This window comes from Lutra lutra, chromosome 5, assembly GCF_902655055.1.
Source record: "Lutra lutra chromosome 5, mLutLut1.2, whole genome shotgun sequence".
NCBI classification, from domain to species: domain Eukaryota; kingdom Metazoa; phylum Chordata; class Mammalia; order Carnivora; family Mustelidae; genus Lutra; species Lutra lutra.
Window position 1 is genome coordinate 164,038,110 of NC_062282.1, and position 13,558 is coordinate 164,051,667.

General features: G+C 38.8%; 1 pseudogene; it reads left to right on the plus strand.

The window, feature by feature from the left end:
* Nucleotides 1–4,411: 4,411 nt before the first annotated feature.
* On the plus strand, nt 4,412–8,920 carry LOC125100404 (protein lin-9 homolog; annotated as a pseudogene).
* The last annotated feature ends 4,638 nt before the right edge of the window (nt 8,921–13,558 follow it).

Sequence of the window (13,558 nt, forward strand, 5' to 3'; positions counted from 1 at the left end):
AAGGCATGAAGAGACTTCCTCTATAAATTTCCATAGCTGAGGAAGAGAAACCATGATGTGGAATAGTTAGCTTCACCAGTCCCTCATTTAATTGTTTCATACATTTTTAGGATTCAAAAATTCACTGGATGATCCCTTTATGACTAGGATGTTGAGTTCTTGAGAAAGTGTTGCCACTATCCTGATAACAGTGAGAAACAACTAGACAGATAAACCACAAAATAACGCTTCCTTTGCAAATCAGGTAGCTGAATTCCCAAATCAGGCAAGAAACCTGAAATCCAAGGAGATATGGGACCCCCAAAGAAAACAACACAACACAACACAACACAACACAACACAACAACGACAACAACAAGAAATAGGACTGTCTTATAACAGATTGGCAGAATATGAGAACAGATAGTGCTACTATGCAAGCAAGTAAGAATATATCAGCCATTTTTTTCATCAATTTATAAAGGCTTGGTAGAGGTTAAAATCACTCTGTAGAACCCCTGGAACTATCAAAACAAGGACATTTGTACCCACAGATAGACATTTATCCATCCATGGACTTCCACTGTGTGCTAATAAGACTGGGAACAGGTGCAGGTACAAGAAAGGGTCTCCTTTTTAACTGGCAGAAATTCAGGAAATTATTTGCTCCCCCTAGAAAAGTCACAAAGTCCCATCCTTTACTCTCAAAACCCTTAGTCTATCACTCCCAGACATGAGCAAATGCCCTCTACCTCAGGGGAAGTGGAAACTAACAGCTCTGAGCACAGCATCTTACACCAATACTAATGGAGAGGTCTTCTACATCTGGGGAATCCAAAAAAAAAAAAAAAAAGTGTTCTGCTGCATAAGACCTACCACAACACAACTCACAGTTCCCTTCTACCTTGGGAAGAAGGAGCAGGTACATTGAGAGAAACCCACCTCTGATGCCACACAGAGCTTACCTGATGCGAAGGTGAGATACACTGCATAAGAGCAAGCACTAAGTAGAATCCATAAGAGTCTAACCTTGGGGAGAAACAAGAGTGGTTTAAGAGAACACCATTGTAGCACAGGCTTATAGGATGGCTAAAACTAGGAGCAGACACAAACTTTGAGGGAAATCCTTCACCAATCAAAAACACACCAATCCTAAAATAATAGCATTGCCATGTGTATTGCATGGCTTTCTAGGTTTCCAGGAATATGTCAGAGCTTATCAAATCCTCACGGCCCAAAGCATCTCAAAACCCAGCTTTTCCTTCCAAACTTTGGTTTGTCTATTCTTTGCCCCAAGAGTTATCTCTTTCCCAAGGCAAAAACAACTAACATAATTGCTTTTAAAACTTTCTTGACAAATATTCCCTGGGTATCCAGCTCAACACTAGGGGAATTTTGAGTTAGGTGCATTAAAGACAATTCCTTTGTAATGGTCCTTCAGTAAGCCACAAGACAGGTTAATAGAAAGGAAGGAAGGAAGGAAGGAAGGAAGAAAGAAAAGAAACCAACCCATTGTCAAAAAGCAAATCAATCAATAGGAAAGGACTCAGAAATAACCAGATACTTAAACTATCAGGTAGAGATTTCAAAATAATTATGTTTAATATATTACAGGTCAAAGTAGGAGAGATCAATATCAATAATGAACATATGGAGGTTTTACAGAGTATTAGAAATTGTAGGGGGGGAAATGTGAAAATGATATAAATATAAAAACCTGATGTCAAAGATCAACAGTATCTGCCTTCAGCTCCTCAGTAGATCTGGAACAAAGCAGCACACTTCTAAATAACCAATAGGTTGAAGTAGAAGTCACAAGGAGAATTAGAAAATATTTTAAATATTTCATTGTAAATAAAAGTAATGTGGGGCAATGGGGTGGCTCAGTTGGTTAAGTAGGTACCTTCAGCTTAGGTCATGATCCCAGAGTCCTGGTCTTATGCCCTGTGTTGGGTTCCCTACTCAGCAGGGAGCCTGCTTCTCCCTCTTCTTTTGCCCCTCTCTCCTGTTCATGATATCTCTTTATTTCCTTCTCTCTCTTTCTCGCAAATAAATAAACCCTTAAAAAAGAAAATAAATATAGCATACCAAAATCTGTGTGATGTGGCTAATGAACAGGAAAGTAATACTATTAAATGCTGATATTAGAATTGTCTGAAAGTGATATTAATTTTCATCTTAAGAAACTAAAATGAGAAGAGCAACTGAAACTCAGGTCAAACAAAAGGAAGCTGTAATAAAGCAAAAGTAGAAGCATTAAACTTGAAAAGAGAAAGACAACCAATAAAATGAATGAAATCAAATGCTAATTACTAAGATCAATATAATCACTAAACTTTAACAATATGTCTTATGAAAAAAAGAATGTAAAAATAAACAATATTAGTGAGAAAGAAAAGGACATACCAGGAGGTCACCCTAATATTAGTAGGTTAATGAGGGAATATTATAAACAACTTGATGTTCATAAATCCTAAAATCTAGGTAAGATGGACAGCTTTCTTGAATGGCACAAGCTACTAAAGATTACTTAAGATGACATATATTACTAGAATCGTATGTTTATATATATATATATATATGAATATAACTTTGTATTTATTATGTTCATTATGATATAATAATATATTTGTTAAAGATATTGAATTGTAAGTTACTAACTTTCTACCACTGAAAAACAAAAAACAAAAACAAGCAATTAAAAACAATTTTAGGCCCAGATGTGTCACTAGTGAATTTTACCAAGCAGCTGAAGATAACATCAACAGAATAGAACTCTACAGAGAGTAGAGAGTAAATAACACTTCCCAGTGCACTTTTCAGCTCCAGGATTACACTGATGCAGAAACCAGTCAAATATATTCTTATAAGCAAAAACTACACACCAACATCCTTCATGAATAGAGAAATAAAAATATTCAAAAAATACTATTGGTAGAACCCAGAAATGTGTAACACATCAGGGCATTATCTCAATATTGAAGGAATGCATTTTCACATATGAAAACAAATCAATTTAATTGGCCATTAAATAAATGGAAGAAGAAAAACATATGGCCACTTCAATAGAAACAGTCAATACCTCTGATATAATTAAAAAATTGCTTTATGACATAAATACCTTCACAAACTAATTATAGAAGGAAACTTTCTCAACCCAATAATGAGCATCTGCAAAACAAAAACAAAAACAAAACAAAACTACAACAAAAGTACAGCTAAATCATGCTTCATAACAAATGAGTAAATTCTTCCCCTCTCATATCAGAATCAAAGCAAGTATTCGTCTCTCACTGTTCCTAATCAACATCACAGTGGTGGTCCTAGCCAGTACTAGAAAGAAAGAAAGAAAGAAAGAAAGAAAGAAAGAAAGAAAGAAAGAAAGAAAGAAAGAAAGAGTGACTCGACTCATATAGAACATATTGTTCTACAGAGAAATGGCTTAAAAAGTCTACAAGAAAAACCACTAGTGCCAATAAGTAAAGTCCAATATAATGAGGTATAATACAAAGGTAGAAAAAAAATCAATCTTCTTTCACATTGAGGTAATTGCAATTAGAAATTGAAATAGTAATTACCAAGTACAATTTTAGCAAAAATATTTTGAAGTATTTTTCACATTTAAATACTTTTCACAATGTATTTAAGATTAATATAATAAAACATTGAAATCAAAGATGTAGATAAATGGAGAAATGTACTGTGCTCATAAATTGAGTCAAATTGTTAATATTTTAATTCTCCCCAAATTTATTTACACTTTAAATTCACTTCTAATTAAAGTACAAGCCAGGTAAGTGAAAAAAGCCAAGCAGAGAAAGAAAATTATCATATATAGAACATAAGGAATAGCATGGAGGACTAGAGGGGAAGGGAGGGAAAACTGAATGGGGAAAAAATCAGAGAGGGAGACAAAACATGAGAGACTCTGGACTCTGGGAAACAAACTGAGCCTTACAGAAGTGGGGGGGGTAACCTGGTGATGGGTATTAAAAAGGCACCTGTGGTGATGAGCACTGGGTGTTATAGGGATCTAATAAAATCATTGAGCACTACATCAAAAGCTAATGATGTACAATGTTGGCTAATTAAACATAATAATAATATATATATTCATTATATATTTTTTTAAATCCAAGCATGGGGGGTTCAGTTGTTGGACAACTGCCTTTGGCCCCAGTCATGATCCCAGGGTCCTTGGATCTAGCTCAACATCAGGCTCCCTTCTCTATTAGGGGGTCTGCTTCTTCCTCTCCCACTCTCCCTGCTTGTGTTCACTCTCTTGCTGTCTATCTCTCTCTCTATCTCTCTCTCTGTAAATAATTAAATAAAATCTTTTTTTTAATTCATGCAAGGTATTTCATTTATTTTCTTGTTTTCTTTGGAGAGATCAACAAGCTGATATTAAAATTTATAGAGAGTCAGCTCTTTCAAGATGGTGGGGCTCTTCCAGTTGCCTGACCAGAGCTCTTCTGCAAAAGTCTTTGTGCATTAAAAGAGGGAAGCTTATCGAACACATGGAATGAAAAGTACAGGTCTTTACCAAAAAACACCTGTTTGGAAAGGCAGGCATATGGGCTCCACTGCAGAGATGCTTTTCAGAAATTCAAAACTGAGTTGACTCTTTTCCGATGAAGATGACAGACAAACAAATACAAGGTCACTCAAAAGAAACCAGAGAGTTGCAATGGCCCCACTGAAATTGATGGCAACAATGTCCTCACCAGATAAGAAAGCCTCACAGAAGTTTGGTTTCCAATTACATAACCTACTGAAGCTTCCCAAAGCACATAAATGGTGCATATACGAATGGTTCTACTCAAACATAGATAAGCAACTGTTTGAAGGCGATGATGACTTCTGTGTCTGTCAGGAGGAGTACTTTCCTAATTTAACAACAAGAAAGTTAACAAGAATAGAAAAATCAGGGCGCCTGGGTGGCTCAGTGGGTTAAGCCACTGCCTTCGGCTCAGGTCATGATCTCAGGGTCCTGGGATCGAGCCCCTCATCGGGCTCTCTGCTCAGCAGGGAGCCTGCTTCCTCCTCTCTCTCTGCCTGCCTCTCTGCCTGCTTGTGATCTCTCTCTGTCAAATAAATAAATAAAATCTTAAAAAAAAAGAATAGAAAAATCAGGCAACTCATGGGAAAAGCAAAGAGATGTTCTTGTGCATTTTTTGAGGAAGAGAGACTAGCATTAAAACAGAAATGGCAGAAAATAAGACTCTTTTTTTTTGGTTTTGTTGGATTTTATTTTATTTTTTTTTCAGCATAACAGTATTCATTATTTTTGCACCACACCCAGTGCTCCATGCAATCCGTGCCCTCTACAATACCCACCACCTGGTGCCCCCAACCTCCCACCCCCCACCCCTTCAAAATTCTCAGATCGTTTTTCAGAGTCCATAGTCTCTCATGGTTCACCTCCCCTTCCAATTTCACTCAACTCCCTTCTCCTCTCCATCTCCCCTTGTCCTCCATGCTATTTGTTATGCTCCACAAATAAGTGAAACCATATGATAATTGACTCTCTCTGCTTGACTTATTTCACTCAGCATAATCTCTTCCAGTCCCGTCCATGTTGCTGCAAAACTTGGGTATTCCTCCTTTCTTTTTTCCTTTTCTTTCTTTCTTTTTTTTTTTTTACAGCTTTATAAACATATATTTTTATCCCCAGGGTTACAGGTCTGCAAATCGCCAGGTTTACACAATTCACAGCACTCACCATAGCACATACCCTCCCTAATATCCATAACCCCACCCCCCCTCCCAACCCCCTCCCCCCAACAACCCTCAGTTTGTTTTGTGAGATTAAGAGTCGCTTATGGTTTGTCTCCCTCCCAATCCCATCTTGTTTCATTTACTCTTCTCCTACCCCCTCAACCCCCCATGTTGCATCTCCTCTCCCTCATATCAGGGAGATCATATGATAGTTGTCTTTCTCCGATTGACTTATTTCACTAAGCATGATACCCTCTAGTTCCATCCACATCGTCGCAAATGGCAAGATTTCATTTCTTTTGATGGCTGCATAGTACTCCATTGTGTATATATACCACATCTCCTTTATCCATTCGTCTGTTGATGGACATCTAGGTTCTTTCCATAGTTTGGCTATTGTAGACATTGCTGCTATAAACATTCGGGTGCACGTGCCCCTTCGGATCACTACGTTTGTATCTTTAGGGTAAATACCCAGCAGTGCAATTGCAGGGTCATAGGGTAGAAGAAAGAATTAGCGATATAGAAGACCAAATGACAGACAATAAAGAAGCTGAGCAAAAGAGGGACAAACAGCTACTGGACCACGAGGGGAGAATTCGAGAGATAAGCGACACCATAAGACGAAACAACATTAGAATAATTGGGATTCCAGAAGAAGAAGAAAGAAAGAGGGGAGCAGAAGGTATATTGGAGAGAATTATTGGAGAGAATTTCCCCAATATGGCAAAGGGAACAAGCATCAAAATCCAGGAGGTTCATAGAACCCCCCTCAAAATCAATAAGAATAGGTCCACACCCCGTCATCTAATAGTCAAATTTACAAGTCTTAGTGACAAAGAAAAGATCCTGAAAGCAGCCCGGGAAAAGAAGTCTGTAACGTACAATGGTAAAATTATTAGATTGGCAGCAGACTTATCCACAGAGACCTGGCAGGCCAGAAAGAGCTGGCATGATATATTCAGAGTACTAAATGAGAAAAACATGCAGCCAAGAATACTATATCCAGCTAGGCTATCATTGAAAATCGAAGGAGAGATTAAAAGCTTCCAGGACAAACAAAAACTGAAAGAATTTGCAAATACCAAACCAGCTCTACAGGAAATATTGAAAGGGGTCCTCTAAGCAAAGAGAGACCCTAAAATTAGTAGATCAGAAAGAAACAGAGACCATATACAATAACAGTCACCTTACAGGCAATACAATGGCACTAAATTCATATCTCTCAATAGTTACCCTGAATGTTAATGGGCTAAATGCCCCAATCAAAAGACACAGGGTATCAGAATGGATAAAAAAAACAAAAACCATCTATATGTTGCCTACAAGAAACTCATCTTACACCCGAAGACACCTCCAGGTTTAAAGTGAGGGGGTGGAAAAGAATTTACCATGCTAATGGACATCAGAAGAAAGCAGGAGTGGCAATCCTTATAGCAGATCAATTAGATTTTAAGCCAAAGACTATAATAAGAGATGAGGAAGGACACTATATCCTACTCAAAGGATCAGTCCAACAAGAAGATCTAACAATTTTAAATATCTATGCCCCTAACGTGGGAGCAGCCAACTATATAAACCAATTAATAACAAAATCAAAGAAACACATCGACAAGAATACAATAATAGTAGGGGATTTTAACACTCCCCTCACTGAAATGGACAGATCATCCAAGCAAAAGATCAACAAGGAAATCAAGGCCTTAAATGACACACTGGACCAGATGGACATCACAGATATATTCAGAACATTTCATCCCAAAGCAACAGAATACACATTCTTCTCTAGTGCACATGGAACATTCTCCAGAATAGATCACATTCTTGGTCCTAAATCAAGTCTCAACCAGTATCAAAAGATTGGGATCATTCCCTGCATATTTTCAGACCACAATGCTCTGAAGCTAGAACTCAATAACAAGACGAAATTTGGAAAGAACCCAAATACATGGAGACTAAACAGCATCCTCCTAAAGAATGAATGGGTCAACCAGGAAATTAAAGAAGAATTGAAAAAATTTATGGAAACAAATGATAATGAAAACACAACGGTTCAGAATCTGTGGGACACAACAAAGGCAGTCCTGAGAGGAAAATATATAGCGGTACAAGCCTTTCTCAAGAACCAAGAAAGGTCTCAGGTACACAACCTAACCCTACACCTAAAGGAGCTGGAGAAAGAACAAGAAAGACTCTTACAACAAACAAAAGTGCAGATGTTTCCTAGTTTGAAGATCTCCCAGATGAAATTCCTTTGTCCCTGGTTATTGTAAGCAAAGTTACAGCTCGATTATGTGGTGTTCATGAAGGTCTCTTCACTGGACGAATAGTTGCTGTGGATACTTTTAATGCTACGTATAGAGTAATTTTTGATAGGGCAGGGCTTGGCACCCATACCATCCCTGACTATGAAGATCTTAGTAATGAGCCTCATGAGACAATGCAAGCTGCTGCCTTTGGACAAAAACAGGGACCTTCCTGATTCTTTAGGACTCCACCACGGTTACTTTATACTACTCTCCAGTCACCAATTATGGATGATGATCCTGTACTAGCAGTCACCTTGGAGAAGTAAGACTTCTGGCTCTGACACTGAAATGCTAGGTGGTTTTCCAGTACAATTCCTTTTCCAAGTGACCAAGTTTTCAAAAATTCTCATGATTAAAAGGAAACATATCAAAAAATTAAGAGCAATGAACACAGAAGCAGAACAATTGAAATCCTATCCCATGCCATCAGCACTGAATTTCAGCAGAGATATGCAACCATCCTTCTGGAGATTGAGCAATTCAACAAGGACCTAAACAAAATTTTGCATGAAGTACAGCAATACTGCTATGAGCCTTCTCCAGATCAGAGTGGGAAGCCTATGGACCAGCCCAGGGATAGGAGATGGAGGTGTAAGGAGGAAGCCCAGGAGCTTGATTGGCAGCTAGCACCTCCACTGGATAGCCCCATGTTGAGAATGAAAATCGACAGCATTAATCTCCAGCTCACTCCTATTTTATTACAAATTAAGTCTCTTGCAGAAGGAGGAGAGCTGAATTCCTTTGAGTTCAAATCACCTACAGATTCATTAAATGATATCAGGAGTACAATAGATGCTTCTAATATCAGTGGCTTTCAGAGTAATGTAGAAATCCATGTTTCATATATTCAGAGCGCCGTGAACCAGATGGGAAGCCTGCAGGACTTCACCACCAAGGACACCAACAGAAACTGAGAAATAGCCTTCCCTGTTGCAGATGCACAGGACACTAGTGTTCCTTCACCTCGGCTTCCATCACCAAATGGCCCATGTGCTGGAAAACAAGGGAACTGTACATCTCCAGTGAAGGCATTGGAACATACTGTCATGCTTCTTGAACCGCCACTGCTGACTGGCATTCTGTTTATTTTTCTTCCTATGATTCAGCTTCAGTAGCATCACTTATGTTACATGATTATTGGCAAGTATTTTTCACCCAAAACTGTCTGAAGTTAAGATGCTTTCATAGAAGAGTGTGCAGACCCCTTTATCAATGTGCATGAATTCAGTTAACAGGCACAGACAGCTGTTTCTATGGCCAGTGCCCTCAGACAAGTATCTACTGTGGAGAGCTGTGGTCCATTTAGCTCCCCCACCCAGGATCTGGAAGAGAGCACCTCCAAAGGCAGGGAGTTGCTTCTGGAGGAAGCCACCAGAACAGCCATGGGAGATGCAGCCTTGACAAGTATGTGGGGTGGATACCTGAAGGGTGGCATGGCTCTAGAAATCATTTTAATAATCATAAATATTTTAATTTCTCAAAATTTATAAAATAAACTTTTTTTGGTCTGTTGAAAGAAAAGGAAGGAGCAGCAGAAAAATAAATTATTTGCAAAATGGTACATTTTAGCAAGTAGATTTAGCCTGACATTTCCCATCAATTCAGGGCAAAAAGTGCTATTGTTATGAGACTCATTTAAAAAGACTGATAACACATTATTTTCATTTTTTTAATTTGCACAAATTTTCAAGGAGCTGACATTTTAAAATCAAACCATACACAATTTATAAAGTCAAAAGATTTTATATGGAAAACACATATAATAACCAGTACTGTGAAATGCAGAAAAAAAGGTGTGTATTTGGTTGTGGATTTTTCTGTTGTTTTCTCGTTTTTTTTTTAAAGGAAAAACCCTGTCTAAAATATTAATCTTGTAAAAAGTGTGTACTTGGAGTTTTCTTTGTTTTAATATAGACTATTATTTAGTCAAAATACATTAAAATTGTTCTCAGATTTAGAATTCAAGGTAGAGCTGTAGACGTGGTTTTGATTCTTTTAGATGTCTCATAAAATGGGACTTTTATATGTTAATGCATATAAAACTAAAATGAGATTATTTTCTCATTTAAATTTTTGTATAATTTAGTGCTGTTTATAATTAGCTAAACTGTTCTGTTGATTAAGAAATGCATGAATCCAGGGGAGGAGTCAAGATGGCGGAGAAGTAGCAGGCTGAGACTACTTTAGGTAGTGGGAGATCAGCTAGATAGCTTATCTAAAGATTGCAAACACCTACAAATCCAACGGAGATTGAAGAGAAGAACAGCAATTCTAGAAACAGAAAATCAACCACTTTCTGAAAGGTAGGACTGGCGGAGATCTGAATCCAAAGCGACGGGAAGATAGACCGCGGGGGGAGGGGCCGGCTCCCGGCGGGCGGCAGAACAACGGAGCACAAAATCAGGACTTTTAAAAGTCTGTTCCTCTGAGGGACATCGCTCCAGAGGCTTAACTGGGGTGAATCCCAGGCCGGGTCAGAGTGGCCTCAGGTCCCACAGGGTCACAGAAGGATTGGGGGTGTCTGAGTGTCGCAGAGCTTACAGGTATCAGAACGGGGAAGCCGGCTACAGAGACAGAGCCAAGGAGTGACTCTCAGTGCGGGGTTACCTTGAACAGGTCGCAGGCTCGGTCAGCTTGGAGCGCGGCTGGAGGCCAGGGTGACGGGAGTAATTGGGCGCTGTTCTCTGAGGGCGCACTGAGGAGTGGGGCCCGGGGCTCTCAGCTCCTCCGGGCCGGAGACCAGGAGGCTGCCATCTTCATTCTCATCCTCCGGGACTCTACGGGAAGTGTTCAGGGAAAAAAAGATCCCGAAAGCAAACCCGAGCGGATTACTCAGCCCGGCCCCTGGTAAGGGCGGTGCAACTCTGCCTGGGGCAAAGACATTTGAGAATCACTACAACAGGCCCCTCCACCAGAAGATCAACAAGAAACCCAGCCAGGACCAAGTTCACCTACCAAGGAGTACAGTTTCAATACCAAGGAGAGCGGCGGAATTCCAGAGAAGGAAAAAGCAAAGCATGGAACTCATGGCTTTCTCCCCATGATTCATTAGCCTTGCAGTTAATTTAATTTTTTTTCTTTTTTAATATTTTTTCTCTTTTTCTTCTAAAATTTTTAACTTTTACCCTTTTCTTTTTTAACGTTTTTTTAACTAGTTTATCTAATATATATATATATATATATATATATATATATATATATATATTTCCTTTTTATATTTTTTCTTTATTGGTTTTCTTTTTTTAATTGTTTCTTTCGTTCTTTTATTTATTTTTTTTTTCTGAACCTTTTTATCCACTTTCTCTCCCTTCACGATTTGGGATCTCTTCTGATTTGGCTAAAGCATATTTTCCTGGGGTTGTTGCCACCCTTTTAGTATTTTACTTGCTCCTTCATATACTCTTATCTGGACAAAGTGACAAGGCAGAAAATTCACCACCCCAAAAAAAAAAAGAACAAGAGGCAGTACCAAAGGCTAGGGACATAATCAATACAGACATTGGTAATATGTCAGATACAGAGTTCAGAATGACGATTCTCAAGGTTCTAGCTGGGCTCGAAAAAGGCATGGAAGATATTAGAGAAACGCTCTCGGGAGATATAAAAGCCCTTTCTGGAGAAATGAAAGAACTAAAATCTAACCAAGTTGAAATCAAAAAAGCTATTAATGAGGTGCAATAAAAAATGGAGGCTCTCACTGCTAGGATAAATGAGGCAGAAGAAAGAATTAGCGACATAGAAGACCAAATGACAGAGAATAAAGAAGCTGAACAAAAGAGGGGCAAACAGCTACTGGACCACGAGGGGAGAATTCGATGATAAGTGACACCATAAGACGAAACAACATTAGAATAATTGGGATTCCAGAAGAAGAAGAAAGAAAGAGGGGAGCAGAAGGTATATTGGAGAGAATTATTGGAGAGAATTTCCCCAATATGGTAAAGGGAACAAGCATCAAAATCCAGGAGGTTCATAGAACCCCCCTCAAAATCAATAAGAATAGGTCCACACCCCGTCACCTAATAGTCAAATTTACAAGTCTTAGTGACAAACAGAAAATCCTGAAAGTAGCCTGGGAAAAGAAGTCTGTAACAGGGACGCCTGGGTGGCTCAGTTGGTTAAGCAGCTGCCTTCGGCTCAGGTCATGATCCCAGCGTCCTGGGATCGAGTCCCGCATCGGGCTCCTTGCTCAGCAGGGAGCCTGCTTCTCCCTATGCCTCTGCCTGCCATTCTGTCTGCCTGTGCTTGCTCTCTCTCCCTCTCTCTCTGACAAATAAATAAAATCTTTAAAAAAAAAAAAGAAGTCTGTAACATACAATGGTAAAAATATTAGATTGGCAGCAGACTTATCCACAGAGACCTCTCAGGCCAGAAAGAGCTGGCATGATATATTCAGAGCACTAAACGAGAAAAACATGCAGCCAAGAATACTATATCCAGTAGGCTATCATTGAAAATAGAAGGAGAGATTAAAAGCTTCCAGGACAAACAAAAACTGAAAGAATTTGCAAACACCAAACCAGCTCTACAGGAAATATTGAAAGGGGTCCTCTAAGCAAAGAGAGACCCTAAAAGTAGTAGATCAGAAAGGAACAGAAACAATATACAATAACAGTCACCTTACAGGCAATACAATGGCACTAAATTCATATCTCTCAATAGTTACCCTGAATGTTAATGGGCTAAATGCCCCAATCAAAAGACACAGGGTATCAGAATGGATAAAAAAACAAAAACCATCTATATGTTGCCTACAAGAAACTCATCTTACACCCGAAGACACCTCCAGGTTTAAAGTGAGGGGGTGGAAAAGAATTTACCATGCTAATGGACATCAGAAGAAAGCAGGAGTGGCAATCCTTATAGCAGATCAATTAGATTTTAAGCCAAAGACTATAATAAGAGATGAGGAAGGACACTATATCCTACTCAAAGGATCAGTCCAACAAGAAGATCTAACAATTTTAAATATCTATGCCCCTAACGTGGGAGCAGCCAACTATATAAACCAATTAATAACAAAATCAAAGAAACACATCGACAAGAATACAATAATAGTAGGGGATTTTAACACTCCCCTCACTGAAATGGACAGATCATCCAAGCAAAAGATCAACAAGGAAATCAAGGCCTTAAATGACACACTGGACCAGATGGACATCACAGATATATTCAGAACATTTCATCCCAAAGCAACAGAATACACATTCTTCTCTAGTGCACATGGAACATTCTCCAGAATAGATCACATTCTTGGTCCTAAATCAAGTCTCAACCGGTATCAAAAGATTGGGATCATTCCCTGCATATTTTCAGACCACAATGCTCTGAAGCTAGAACTCAATAACAAGACGAAATTTGGAAAGAACCCAAATACATGGAGACTAAACAGCATCCTCCTAAAGAATGAATGGGTCAACCAGGAAATTAAAGAAGAATTGAAAAAATTTATGGAAACAAATGATAATGAAAACACAACGTTTCAGAATCTGTGGGACACAACAAAGGCAGTCCTGAGAGGAAAATATATAGCGGTACAAGCCTTTCTCAAG